Source organism: Anas platyrhynchos, chromosome 5, assembly GCF_047663525.1.
Source record: "Anas platyrhynchos isolate ZD024472 breed Pekin duck chromosome 5, IASCAAS_PekinDuck_T2T, whole genome shotgun sequence".
Lineage (NCBI taxonomy): Eukaryota > Metazoa > Chordata > Aves > Anseriformes > Anatidae > Anas > Anas platyrhynchos.
Window position 1 is genome coordinate 26,225,556 of NC_092591.1, and position 12,836 is coordinate 26,238,391.

At 34.9% G+C, this 12,836-nt stretch overlaps 1 protein-coding gene across 19 annotated transcripts in view; it reads left to right on the forward strand.

Moving 5' to 3' along the window:
- RALGAPA1 (Ral GTPase activating protein catalytic subunit alpha 1) overlaps positions 1-12,836 on the forward strand; it is a 127,801-nt gene that overhangs the window by 97,285 nt on the left and 17,680 nt on the right. The window lies entirely within an intron of this gene.

Below are 12,836 nucleotides of genomic sequence, written 5' to 3' on the forward strand. Positions count from 1 at the left end.
TTATTTTTGTCAGATTAATTTAGTGAAAATAGTTTCAATGTATTATGGTGTCATTGCCTTTAGGAAACTTAAACCCATAGGACAGCATTCAGATAAAGACTACTTTTAATTAAGCAAAGAATAGATTCAGCACTAAGAAGTTGTTCTTCTAGTATTTTATAACATGGAATAAATTCTTACCGCATTGTCTTAAGTAATTATTTTAATGACCATTTTGTGGGTAGACTTTCTAAAGCATCCACATCATGGAGTTACTAATCTTTTCTTAAATATAAAGTATTTTTCCAGTATTAGTATGTCTTAGTTTTATTTTCCAGAAAACAATCTAGCATCCTAGAAGGATGCCAATGCTGTTTTCCTTCAAATTAGTTACTTTTTTTGTCCTATAAATGTTGTTGTTCAGCTCAGAATGCATTTTTTTTTGTCAAAAAGAAGTTAGTGCTTTTGTAAACATGTCAGAAAACTATCTCATTTTTTTTGTTGGAACTGAATTGTGGTATTTTGAAAGGGCTGCTCTCAAGAGAATACGAACCAGAAATTAAGAAACATAAGGTAAGTCAATCGCTTAGGTGTCTCCTTCTTAAGATCGAGTTCTATTCTGTTATGTACATGTTATTTAAATCAACAAGAAAATACTATTTTTGGTTTCATAAATTCAAAGGTAAGTTTAAATTTTGATCCAAAAGAAATTCTGTACTTACTTTCCACCCAAGCTGTAGATATTTGTATTTGTTGTGTGATAGATTGCTACTAGAATACTCCATTCTTTTAAGGCTGACTGTTAATACTCATGTTTGTTCTCACTTTAAATATGATGAAGTGGATTTACAGATGAGTGATGAATGGTATTTGATGTGATCACATTAAATGACGTTGGTGCCATTTCTGTACATGACGTTGATTCATTGTATTTTTATGTTCAGAAAGGTCCGATCTTTTTGTCATTACTCAAGTGGCTTAATCAAAGTATTTAAAATGTATTATCATCATTATACCATGAAAAGTGATGGCTTATAGCATTATATTGATGTATAGTGATGAGCAATTGGAAAACAATTTACTTTGAAATAGCAAACTTTTAGTAGGAAAAAAACACAAACTTGTGATTTGCTTCTTTATAGAATATGGAAGTTGTAATAAATTCCTCAGTTAGAGCTTGCCAGTTCGATGTCTTGGAATTGGCCAGGTCCTAAGAGCTGTTTATTGTATATTCACTTAAAGTTCAGTTCTCTAAACTGTACTTTCTCTATGCATCAATTCCCTCCACGTCATTGATGAAATAACGTTGCTTACATTAAAATATTGATATGTCTCCCGTAATATGGTTATCATAATAACTACAAAAAGCATTACGTATATTTAATATTTGTTAGTATTGGTTGTTAGGTTTTATGTCATCAATTGGTAAGCTTATGAAACATCAGTTGATTGAGCACTGATTTTAAAGGCTCTATTAAGTAGCCAGTGGAATTCTTTTTCCACCTGACTTAGAGTATCTTATGCTCAGTGCTTTGTATAGTACTTCAGAAACTAAAATGGGGGTGTGAGGACTTCTTTCAAAGCTGTTTGTTTAGAGAGAGAGTAGTAAAAACATCTAACTTCCCTGGCCTGAGTTAGGCTATGGTGGGGTCAATTGCATCAGTAGGGAACAGAAAAATAAAATAAAATACATTCCAAAGCTTGGCCAAGTTCTCTGTGTTTAAAAAAAAAAAAAAAAAAAAAAACTCTCAATTAAAAAGTCATGTCCTTGCTCTTGGTGTTCAACCCATCACCAGATTTGAGGTTGAGAAAGAATGTCCCTTAGATAAGAACAGCAAAGACTGGTAGGAGTTTGCTGTAACATGGACATAGTCTAAAAATATTTGAAGAATATTTGAAAATTGAATCCAGTTAATGTTGCTGCAGTAGAAAGAAGTTGAAGATGTTGAGGATTGTCTTTAGTGTCTCCCACTCTTTTCCTCTGGCATATTTTAGCTATGACAAAAGCCTTTCTCTAGTAGCTTTTAAGTTTGTTGTGGAGTGAAGGAGGCAGGGACAGAAGTATTTTATGGTCTGTGGTTAAATAGCACTTCTGGAGACCTCTCTAGACTTAATGTGTATTGTGGAAGACAGGACTTTTTGAGCAAATAAAGAGAGGGCACAGAGTAATGAAAACAATACCTCTGAAGACAAGGAACAGAAAAAAAGGAACAGAAAAGCTGTTTTTCAGAAGGTGCACCAAAAGCAGCAATTCTTAAGAAAACTGAAGCTGATAATCAAGGCCTCCCACACGTCCAGGACCATAATTGAGGAAGACTTCTCAACTGATCTGCTTGAAATTGGTTTTTATTTATCTATTGAGTATATTTTAATACATTTGAGCAGTGATAATTTTTTAGGAACTTTGATGATGGTTAAGTGGAAATATAGTTTAATGTGGATCTTGAGGAAACAGGAGAACAGGAATACTGAAGACTTCTGTCGAATACATAAAGAACAAATTTCAAGCCATACTCTTCTGTATTTGCTCTCCTTTTACTAATGTAGTAGACCAACAAAATAGGTAATTAGAAAGCCAGTATCAGATGGCTCTGTGCCTGTAAGGCACAGCATTTCACGGTGCTGTGGAATACTTGGTTGACATTTTTTCAGTCTGCATGGGAGTTGTTGATATGCAGGTCTGTGCTTTTGTGTATTTGAGGAATATTTACAGTGTTGTGTTGCAGGTCTTTGTGGTTAAAATGGGTCATGGTAAACTCTTGATTAAACTAGGTGTGTGCTGATTTGAAAGCATATGGCAACATGAAGAAAGTGGCACTGAGTTTGGCCCTCTTCTTTCCAAGGAGAGGGTTTATCCATCCTGAGTTAGTGCTTTTTCTAAATGCAGACCTGACTGAAAAAATCAGCTGTCATTTGTAATCAGCAGGGATATTCAGTCCTCTTCATGTAACCTGATTGCAACTTTTTCCTTATTGAGCTAGCCTGTTAATCATGATGTGGCAATGAGTAGTACATGTGAATAGTATAATAATGGTTGCATGGATACAGGAAATTCTGCTCATCTCCCTTTTATAATCTGCTCCGACTTTGAGAATGTATTGTATGGTCTGAAGTATCTTTCTGAGATTGAAATATTCTGTCATTCACCTTCTTCTTTCTGATGTTATTTTGACACTCCTGATAGCAAACTTGGATAGCAAAACACTGAAGATTTGATTTTGTTAATGATTGTTAAAACTTTCGTCTGCTTTGTTTGTATTCTTTGCTTGGAATACTAAAATAATGTTTCAGTATTGTAGTATTTTAAGATTAAAAATGTACCGTATTTATCAGCAGACATCAGACAGGCATGGCAGGTATCATGCTTTTATTTGATGCTTGCCATTTTCATTGCTGTAGCTTCTTGAAGAGAAAATTGCCATTTTAGATGGCATTACTCTGTTGGCTTGTAGAATTTGCTTTAGTTTCCCCTTGAAGGATTCTGGAGCTCCCCACTGTCAGTTGTCTTGCTTTCATGTAACAGTACCCCTTCACCAATAGGCGGCATATATGCATGCAGGAGCAGATGACACACAAAATACTATTGTTGTCTCACTACCAAAGCAGCAGTACCCCCTTCTCTGCCTCATATATGTGTTGCTTGTCATTCCATTTGCCTTTGTACACGTGTATCTCCTGAACACAGTTTTTGGAGCATTATCGATTATTGCAAATTCTTTGCACTTCAAATTGTCTGCACTTCAGACACCATAATACTTTATTTCTTATCTAATATTACCCCCCAAAAAAAAGGATGCTACCTGATAGGTAGCTGCACACAGAGCAAGGAATCCTACTTAGCATCCTACTTAGCATCACTTGAATGAGCATGTGTAAGAAAAAAATGAATGTAATCGTACTGCGCCAGTGATAAATGTGTTTAAAATGGGAAAGGCATAAGAGGTGCTTAAGGAGCATTCCTTCTCTTTCCTAAATATATATCAATTCATTTTTCAGAATACCACTTAATCAATTTTGGTATTGGTGAAAGAAATAACACATGCTGTTATAATTGCTCTCCTAATATGTTCGTTCTTACAATTTTTTTGAAATGCCACGTGCCAAGACTCTCAGCAAACTTAACTGTATTTCTGGCAATACAGTTTTGATATATGACATTTAATAAGCTTTTAAAATTCCTGTTATTGCTTCTTCTGTCATCATAGGTGAAAAGAAATAGATAATAAATATAATGCTTGATATACTTTTTAGATATTACTCTATATGCTTTACAACAAATAATTGAAAATTTCAAGATTTCAGTGAATATTTATCCCATCCTCAGTCATACCATTTTAGCCTTACCTGTTGTGAGCTCAAATAAGAGTCACAGATGAATTCATCATATGACCCCTGCTGTTCCTTCCATGAGGAAATAGAGTTATTTCTAAAATATACTTTATTGTTTAGTGATGGAAATTACTTTCCAAATTCAAGCAGGAATCACAAGGTAGAGAATATGATGTTCAGTCTTTCCTAATCCTAGTTCTGCTGAAAAAAAAAAAAAAAAAAAAAAGTGAAGATTTCCCTGGCATTTATAAATATCAGATTGTTTTAATAGACTGTTCATCTGTTTCAATTTCAAGTAATAGTGTAACAGTTTCTCTCACTCTTGTAAGACCTAAATATAAGAGGAAGGTTCTGCCTCTATATAGATGCATATACATACATGTGTGTGTGGTTATAGGTATGTAATGACAGTAATAGCTTTTTATATCACCTTTATGGATTTTTCTTCCTTGAACTAATACATCTAGTTAATGTATTTTTTCCTTTGATGTCACAAGCATATTTGGACAATAAGGGACTGTTGTAAGAAAAATTCCAGAGGAAATACCAGGAGGATTTGGTTTCTTGTAAACCATGGATAGCTAAAGTACTCAGAATGGCAAACCACTAATGAAAAAAGCAAAATGAACAGTACTTAAATAACCACTGCATTTATGAATATTCATAATCAAGATTAGCACTTCAATATGTTATACTGAAAATTGCTGCACTTCGAAATATCTTACATAAAGGAATTATATATGTGATGGCAATGGAACGTAATAGAACCATATCAAGTAACTTCTGTATGGATAATAAAATCACACTGAAATTTGCCCCATTAAAATAAAAGGCCAAATGAAAAAGCAGTGAAGATTCCAAAGCATAAATTGTGCTATTTATGTTCGTTAAGTATAGTTTGAATCCTGTCTTAGGGACATCTCACCTAACTATATATCTAATGTTGCTCAGTAAATGAGGCAAGTATTGATTGGCATATGCTGCTTAAATCGATCACCTTGACAGCCAGAATTACAGTAATCTGTCAGTATTAATGACTGTCTTTCAAGCTTTGATACCTCTCCTTCGCTTGTCTCGTCTTGCCTCACTTCTGTTTGAAGTGCATTTTCTTGCAACCTCTGGTTTTGTCAGGGTAGGTACTTTTGTAGTGTTTTTTTTGTCCCCTGAGTCCAATTTATTGGCTTGATCATGCAATTAGAGTTAAAATGCAACACCAGGGAGCAAAAGTAGGCAGTGTTCTGAGTAACAATTGGACCTCAGGGGTAGTGCAAGCCTGTTCTCAGCCATCATTTATTAGTTACCTGTTGAAAGAACAGGATTGTTTTGCAATGAATAATTCCAAAGCATCACTTTAAATGCCTTTGATTTTAGCCACTAGAGACAAATGATTGAACCAACATTTGTGATAGGTTTTTAAACTCTCACCTTAGTGTTTGTCATATAGACACTTCAAATAACTGCTTGGAGAAATACTTGCAGATGTGTGTTATACAAAGCTGCTGCTTTTCCTGCGTTTTCATGTAGACATATACATCATTTGAGTTGCTTTTCTTTATTGTTGTTTTTCTTTTCTTTTGAAGAATGTGTTTTTAATACTGGGAGGAACTCGAAATGGAAAGCTTGAGAGCGCTGCTTCTGTGTTATAGTGTTATATATTTTCATGTATATAGTCCATGAGGTTTTTTGGCAAAACGTACATGCAATGCTTTTCTTTAACAGCAGTTCTGGATTTGTATCTCTTCAGGTAAACATATTTTCTTCAGTAATTTCCCTGCTTCTAATCCCACAGAACCTGCCTTCTCTACCCCAATAGCTCTTCTGTCTCTCTCTCTTCGTATGGTCTGTCTGCAGATCTTAGCTAGGATGCTAGGAGCACCTCTCAAAGAGGTATAGTGTAAACACTTGGATGTAAGGGTAATAATGTTGTCGTTACCAGATATCATAATTTGGTTTTGAATTAGTAGTACAGTTTTATTTATTGGTTATTCTTCCCTAATGAAATGCATGAGACTCTCTTGAAAGTGGTAAAAAAGCAAAATATCAAATCAGGCAAAACTGTTTCACCCTAGTAATAGAATTTTCTTCTAATAATTACACTTATAAAGACCTTAGTGTGCTGTGCATAGAATCATACAGTGACTTGGGTTGGAAGGGACCTTAAAGTACATTTAGTTCCAAACCCCCTACCATAGACAGGGATGCCACATGGTTTGGGATGGGGCTCAAATCTTTTTGTATTGTTCAGAAAAAAAATAGTGGTTCTTCTACATCTACATTCTTTTATTTATTGACTTTACCCATCTGAAGGGAAGTCTACTGATTTCTGTATAAAATCTGGGTAGGCTTATTCAGGTGCCATTATGATTTAGAATAAAAGAATGTCAGTGGGCTACCATGAAAAGCAGTGAAGTGCTTTATCAACCTACTAGAACTTCTGAATTGGGATCTGTCAGCACAGATTGCTTGAGGGAGGGAAGTTCCTCTTTGTTACCGCATCTTTTGAAGGTAGGAAATTTTTGGTATGTTGTAAGTTGAACATTAGTAGAGCAATCACTCTTTCATCAAAAAAATGTGCTTTAAAGGTCTGTATATCCCTCTTCTAAACAAAAATGTGCAGAGGAAAGAAGGCTGAGAGTCCTTAAACTGGAATGAAAACTATAAACCAGTTCAATCATATGCAGAGTGATTGCTCTGTACATAACACAAAATGACAGGTTTTTTGTTAATACGTACTTAGCCTTATTAATTAATTAAACATTTTGGATGACAAAAGCCCATTGTTAAAATGTTAAGACTCTTGCCCCTGTAAGGTGTTAAAATTCATACATACAGATTTCTTTGATAATTCTCAGAAGTCTGTAAATAAAAGGGAAGATTAAACATTTTTTCCTGTCATTTCTAGGATTTAGAGTAAGGTGTTTTTTATTGTTGTTGTTGTTTTAATTATTTAAGCCCTGTTTTTATGCTGCAAAAGAGAGCGTTGTTTGGTGATTTAATTGTTTTCTGGTCATAAACTCCTAATAACAGATAAATGACTTGCAAATAACTTGGAAGTTTTGTATGCTAAACACTAAAAGCTGTATTTATAAGAAGAGCTAAGTATATAACATTGATATGTATTGATTGTGTTACATAAATTGGTGGGAAATGTGGGATATTATTTGCAACAAGCAAAACTGACAAACACTAGTGTTTGTGAGATGAGAGAGATGCTTTCAGATGATAATGACAAACTGTTTCTGCATCATTCTACATATGGTAATCAAGACTGCTTTCCAGTACCAACAGAAGAATTAAAAATGATACAAACAAAAAAAAAAAAAAAAAAAAGAGAGAGAGAGAGAATAGAAACAAGCGTATTGGTTGTCTTTGTTCTCCTACAAGTCTCCTACAAATCTGTATTTCAGTTATTGAACAAAGGGGTTTTATATAATACCTGTGAATATGCAAATATATCTAGCTGGAATATGTAACAATATTCAGTTAAAAATTATAGCCAAAAAAGAGAGTATGCATATAATTAATTTTGTATGTGCCACATATTTAGTAGAAAAACTGAGTAACATGAAGCAAGGATTAAAAGTTAGTATTACAGTAATTGAAATTACCATATGGTGGTCTGAGAAACATGAGTCCTAATCATAGCCTGGCCAATCAAATTAATCACAAAATACTTTCTGGACAAGACATTAGAAAAAAATAGTTTAATTGCTGATTAACTGCACCTGAATAGATCTGTGGGTCATAGATATATCTGTTTCCTTCTGAATGCTTCTCTTCCCAAACATAGAAGAATGCAGGCTATTAGAAAATCTTTTAATTTCTGCTTGCCAAACCATAGTTACCATCCATCTGTTCTTGCCAATTGTGGAAAAAGGTCAGTTTTCAGCAAAGCCATGCATTTCACAGAAGGTATGTGAAGTGAAATTTCACAGGGGACACGATGGATCCTGATTCTTAGTGATAAACCTTTGGGGCCAGCCGGGTTGGCATATGGTTCAGCATGATATGAAGGCTTGGGTTCCCTAGCTTCACTTCTTTGGCGTGGAACTGATAAAACCTGGCTCTTAAGTATTGTTTCAGTGGACACCAATCATGGGCAGCAGGAACTGCCCATTTAACTCTCTGTGGGAAGGAAGCCCAGACCCTGTTCACAATAGTACCATTGTAGTGCTGCAAACTGCTCTCAACAGCTTGACAGCACTAGGGAGGAGGGAGAAAAGGGGCTGCTTTACTAATTGCTCTTCAAAATAAAGGAAGAGGGGAGCAACTGGAAATATTTGTTTTCATCATTTGAATAAAAGATGCCTGTCTTCTAGTTCTGAAAATTATGGAAGACTGTGGTGCCATCCAAAGAGACTTATAATTAGCTTATCTTGTATCTGTACTCTAGCAGCCCAGGGTAAAGATTAAAAAAAATAATAATAAAGAAAAATCTCTTCAAGTATAAAAGGAAAGGTAGTTTAAAGTTTATTTAAATGCAGATTGGAATTAACAACAAAATTTCTCATTTGAGAAGTTATCTTTGTTACTATGTAGTGTGGGACTGCAAATTGATTTGTCTATGTATGTATTCTTTACTGGATTATATTTAATATTAATATAATTTTATATCTGTAATTTTGCAGTTTCTGGTGAAGTCTTTATGAAGGGCATTTTCTTAACTGTTTCTCTCCTCAGTAAGTACATCTATATCATCAGAGATAGTATTTAAGACATAAATTTAAACTTCTGAGTGTATGAAAACATGCAGCATTCAAGCCAATACTAGAAGCAAAGAGCCAGTTTTGCTTCCCTATTTTTACACACATCAACCTTCATTTCTTGATTTTAAAGTGATACAATGCTGAGTACCATAAGCCCCTCTCCCCAAACCTGGCATTTTTGTGAGGCAGCACTTCCCTCTGCCCTATACTGTTCTATATTATTTGTGGGCTGAAGTGATGATTGAAATGGCTGAACACCTGTCATTGGCACGTTTGGTGCAGCATCCTTAATAAACTTCAGCCCTTCGGCCGGTTGTATCTTTGCCTCTCCTGCTGCTTGCCTGCAATACCACTGCCACGTCGCAGGTTTGGGAGCTGCTCTGGCTGCCTCAGGGAACCCAGTTCCAAGGAAGTCATGAGGCAGGGGTAGCTGTAATGGTCTGCAAAATAATTAACACAACACACCTTAGAGTTTCATTGATTCCTGTCTGGGCAACATTAGTAAGACAAATCCTCCCTGGAAGGTGGAGTGGAAATACTGCCTGCATAAGGGCTGCAGCACTGTTCTGTTGCTGTTTTGCTTTCACCTCTCTAGCCTGTTACTAAAACATACACGAGTGGGATATTTGTAAATGCTGTCATTAGTCTTCTGGCAGCACCACCAGTAAATTTAATGAGTAATCTGTTACGGTCTTGAGGTATTCTTCCTTCCTTTACTGTTAGTCATTTGACCTTACTGTCTTTCACGTTAAATGTGGTTCAGGCTTCGTAAAATAAGTGCACAACAAATGGTAGAGAGCCTGAGACTTTCTTCTATATGTTTGTGTTAATCTGCTCCTGCTATATTTCAAACAGATAATTCATTGAATGCCCATTCTTCCTCTTACCGCAGAGTAGATTATATTTAAGTCAAGATTAATGGATAGATTCTGATGTTAAAACCCAGTCTCTGAGCCTGTCATTCCCTAGAGGCATATAGTGCATTAGTTTAAGCCAATATGCTGCTTATCATAGATACTATGACACTGTCTTGAATGAGTTTACTGTACTTTGTTACTGCTTACTCTGGTAATAAAATCACTATATTGTGTTCTTGATAATTACAATATTAAATAGAAACTTAATTTGATTACTGCACATTTAGATACAGATAGGTCTTAAGTAATTGCCCACTGTAAAATTTCTGATACTCATTTTTTCTCTCATGAGGTGTGTTCTGTCAGTGTCTAAGCTTACTACTTAGTTCAGTCACGTTAGCTGAAAAAGTGATGAAAGAAAGATCCACAACGGGACTTTTTGGGTATGAGGCAATATCTTTTACCTTTAGTTTTCTCACTTGAACATTGTTGTTTAATAAATGCTTCTGTAGGATGCTTTCATTTGCCTAAGGCCTTGAAATAAAATGAATTCCAGGTTATACAGAGTAGAAGAATTCAGTAAATACTGTTAATTCAGAATTTTTCCCCTTAGCTTTAAAATGGCTAGAAATCTGAACATCAGTGGTGTCATTTTTGTTGCATAAGCAAATGATGAGAATTAGAATCCATTCCATTTAGTAAGTGTAATCTCATAATATTTTGCTATGGTAGTCTTAAAATTATAACTTTTTTTCTATAGCTGTTTTTGTATGCTTCAGGAGAATATTTATCCTAAAGATTTCTGTTAAGCCCATTGCACTTGCACTTTAATTCTACATATCTTTGTTAAGTGCCTTTTCTAAAGACGCTTGGTGCAAAGTGGTTACATTTTTCGTTTCATAATTGAGTGTTTTAAGTGGTTAAGCATAGTCCAAATTTTATCCAATTCCAGCTTGTGTTAATGGTGCTACGCTCACACTGCCTTAGCACCTGTTATGGATTTTGAGTCATCTGGCAGCCCGTGGGACTTAGATAAAGAAGTACCAGGTGTCCTGCCTGTCTCTTAATTGAGACGCAATGTAAACAATATAGACTTGGCAATATGGTTATAGGAATGGATTAAAGCCCAGCTTTGTCTGCTCTGATGAATCACAGCTTTTTCTTCACAGAAGATGTTATAAACCACTAAAGAATTTAGTTAGCTGTAAGGTCTGATGGAACAACATAAAAATAAATGATATACCAAGGACGTTCCTAGAAGGACAGTACTGTGCTTTCCAATGAAAATTTAAGCATCAATTATCATTTCTTGCAATAATTTACCAATTTTGAAAGTGTTTACACTGTAAAAATGCAGGTTCTCATATAAATTCAGATAAAGTCAATGCTTTTCAATGTGTAATGTGGCAGTAAACTAGACAGAAGACAGTATTATTGACTCAGAAGCACTTAGTGGCTGCAACTTTATCTAGCCTATTCTTGCCTTGCAAAATTTTTAGTCATTTAACTATAGGGTAGATACACTAGAATTAATCTCCTTTAGCTGTAAGATTAGTACTCGTTAAGAAAAAAAAAGCCTCTAAATGGCAAAAATGTGTTGTTATAATTTCCTCAAAACTTTAATTTATTAAAAACATATTGAACTTTTTAATAGTGCAAAAAATAACTACTACTTTTTGTTATGTTCACTTAAGGAATTATGCAAGTATATGCATTGAAAACAAATTTCAAAATCTGGAATGATGGGATTAATTTGTATGGATATATCTATTGCGTATTTCCTTATTTTTCATCACAAAGAAATTATACCTTAGAAATTGCCTCAGAAAGCCCTTTGGCAGTTACATTTTTTTCTGAAAGAGTTTCATTACGGATGCTAGATATCGTACTCTGCTTAAATTCTGTAGTCTGTTACTTGCTTTTAATAGTAATTTTGATTTTTGTAATGAGACACCTATGCTACCTAGTAGATTGTTGTATATAATTCACCTTCACCCATGTGAAGCAGGTGTCAATTGCAATTTTTTTCCTGCTTTAACCTAAGTAACTTGCATCAGATATGGGAATCATAAACTGAATTCTACTTTATGAATCATCAGTGTTGAGGATAAACTCGTATATGTAGAAGCTGCTGTAATTTACAGCATATCTGTGTAAACAGTTGCACAGAGCAAAATACTTACATGTAATTTTCAATATTGGCAGTATTTAAGGAGCAGAAAAGAGTCCATGCCGACTTTGAGAGTTCTAGTTGACTTGAGTTAACAGAAGTTGTAGCTGGAAAAAAGAATCTCTTTATTTGTATACTGTGCAAACTAGATGTGGAAATCACTGAAATGCAATAAGTAGGGAACACCATGATGCCACTTCTACAGAGTCAATTTTCAGAATAAAACAGAACTTTAACTATTCCTCTCAGTGTTGCCGGTTGATACTGGTCACCCACCTACATCCAAAACGCAGCTAGTTGCAGGGCTTCCAACACTGGATCAATAGCAGCCCAACTTACATCCTTAATTCTAAGAGCAAACAAAGAGTACAAATAGCTGTGACTCAGTATGAGTTCAGCTGGTTTGAGAACCACTGCACAATCTCTTCTTTCAGAGTGAGATTTCCCAGAAAAAAAATTCAATTTCTATGATGTCTGGGTTTTGTCCTGTCTTCCTTTAAAAGTCAAATTTTGCTATGGCTAAGTTTTTCTTTCATCTCTAAAACCTTGGTCTTAACCTGTACTTGCTGTCTTTTTCTGAAGGCAATCCTCTTTTCACATTTTGGTGTCAGGAATTGTAATTTACTAGGAAGAATCTGCCCGATAAAATAGACATTTTCTTCATTCTAAATACCTCAAATTGTAGCAATTTCAAATTGTAGCAATTAATTCTGTGGGTTTTGCACACCTTTTCAGGCCAGGGAGCAAGAAACTTAAAAATTCTACCAATATCTGCCATTTATTGTGCCTTGCTAT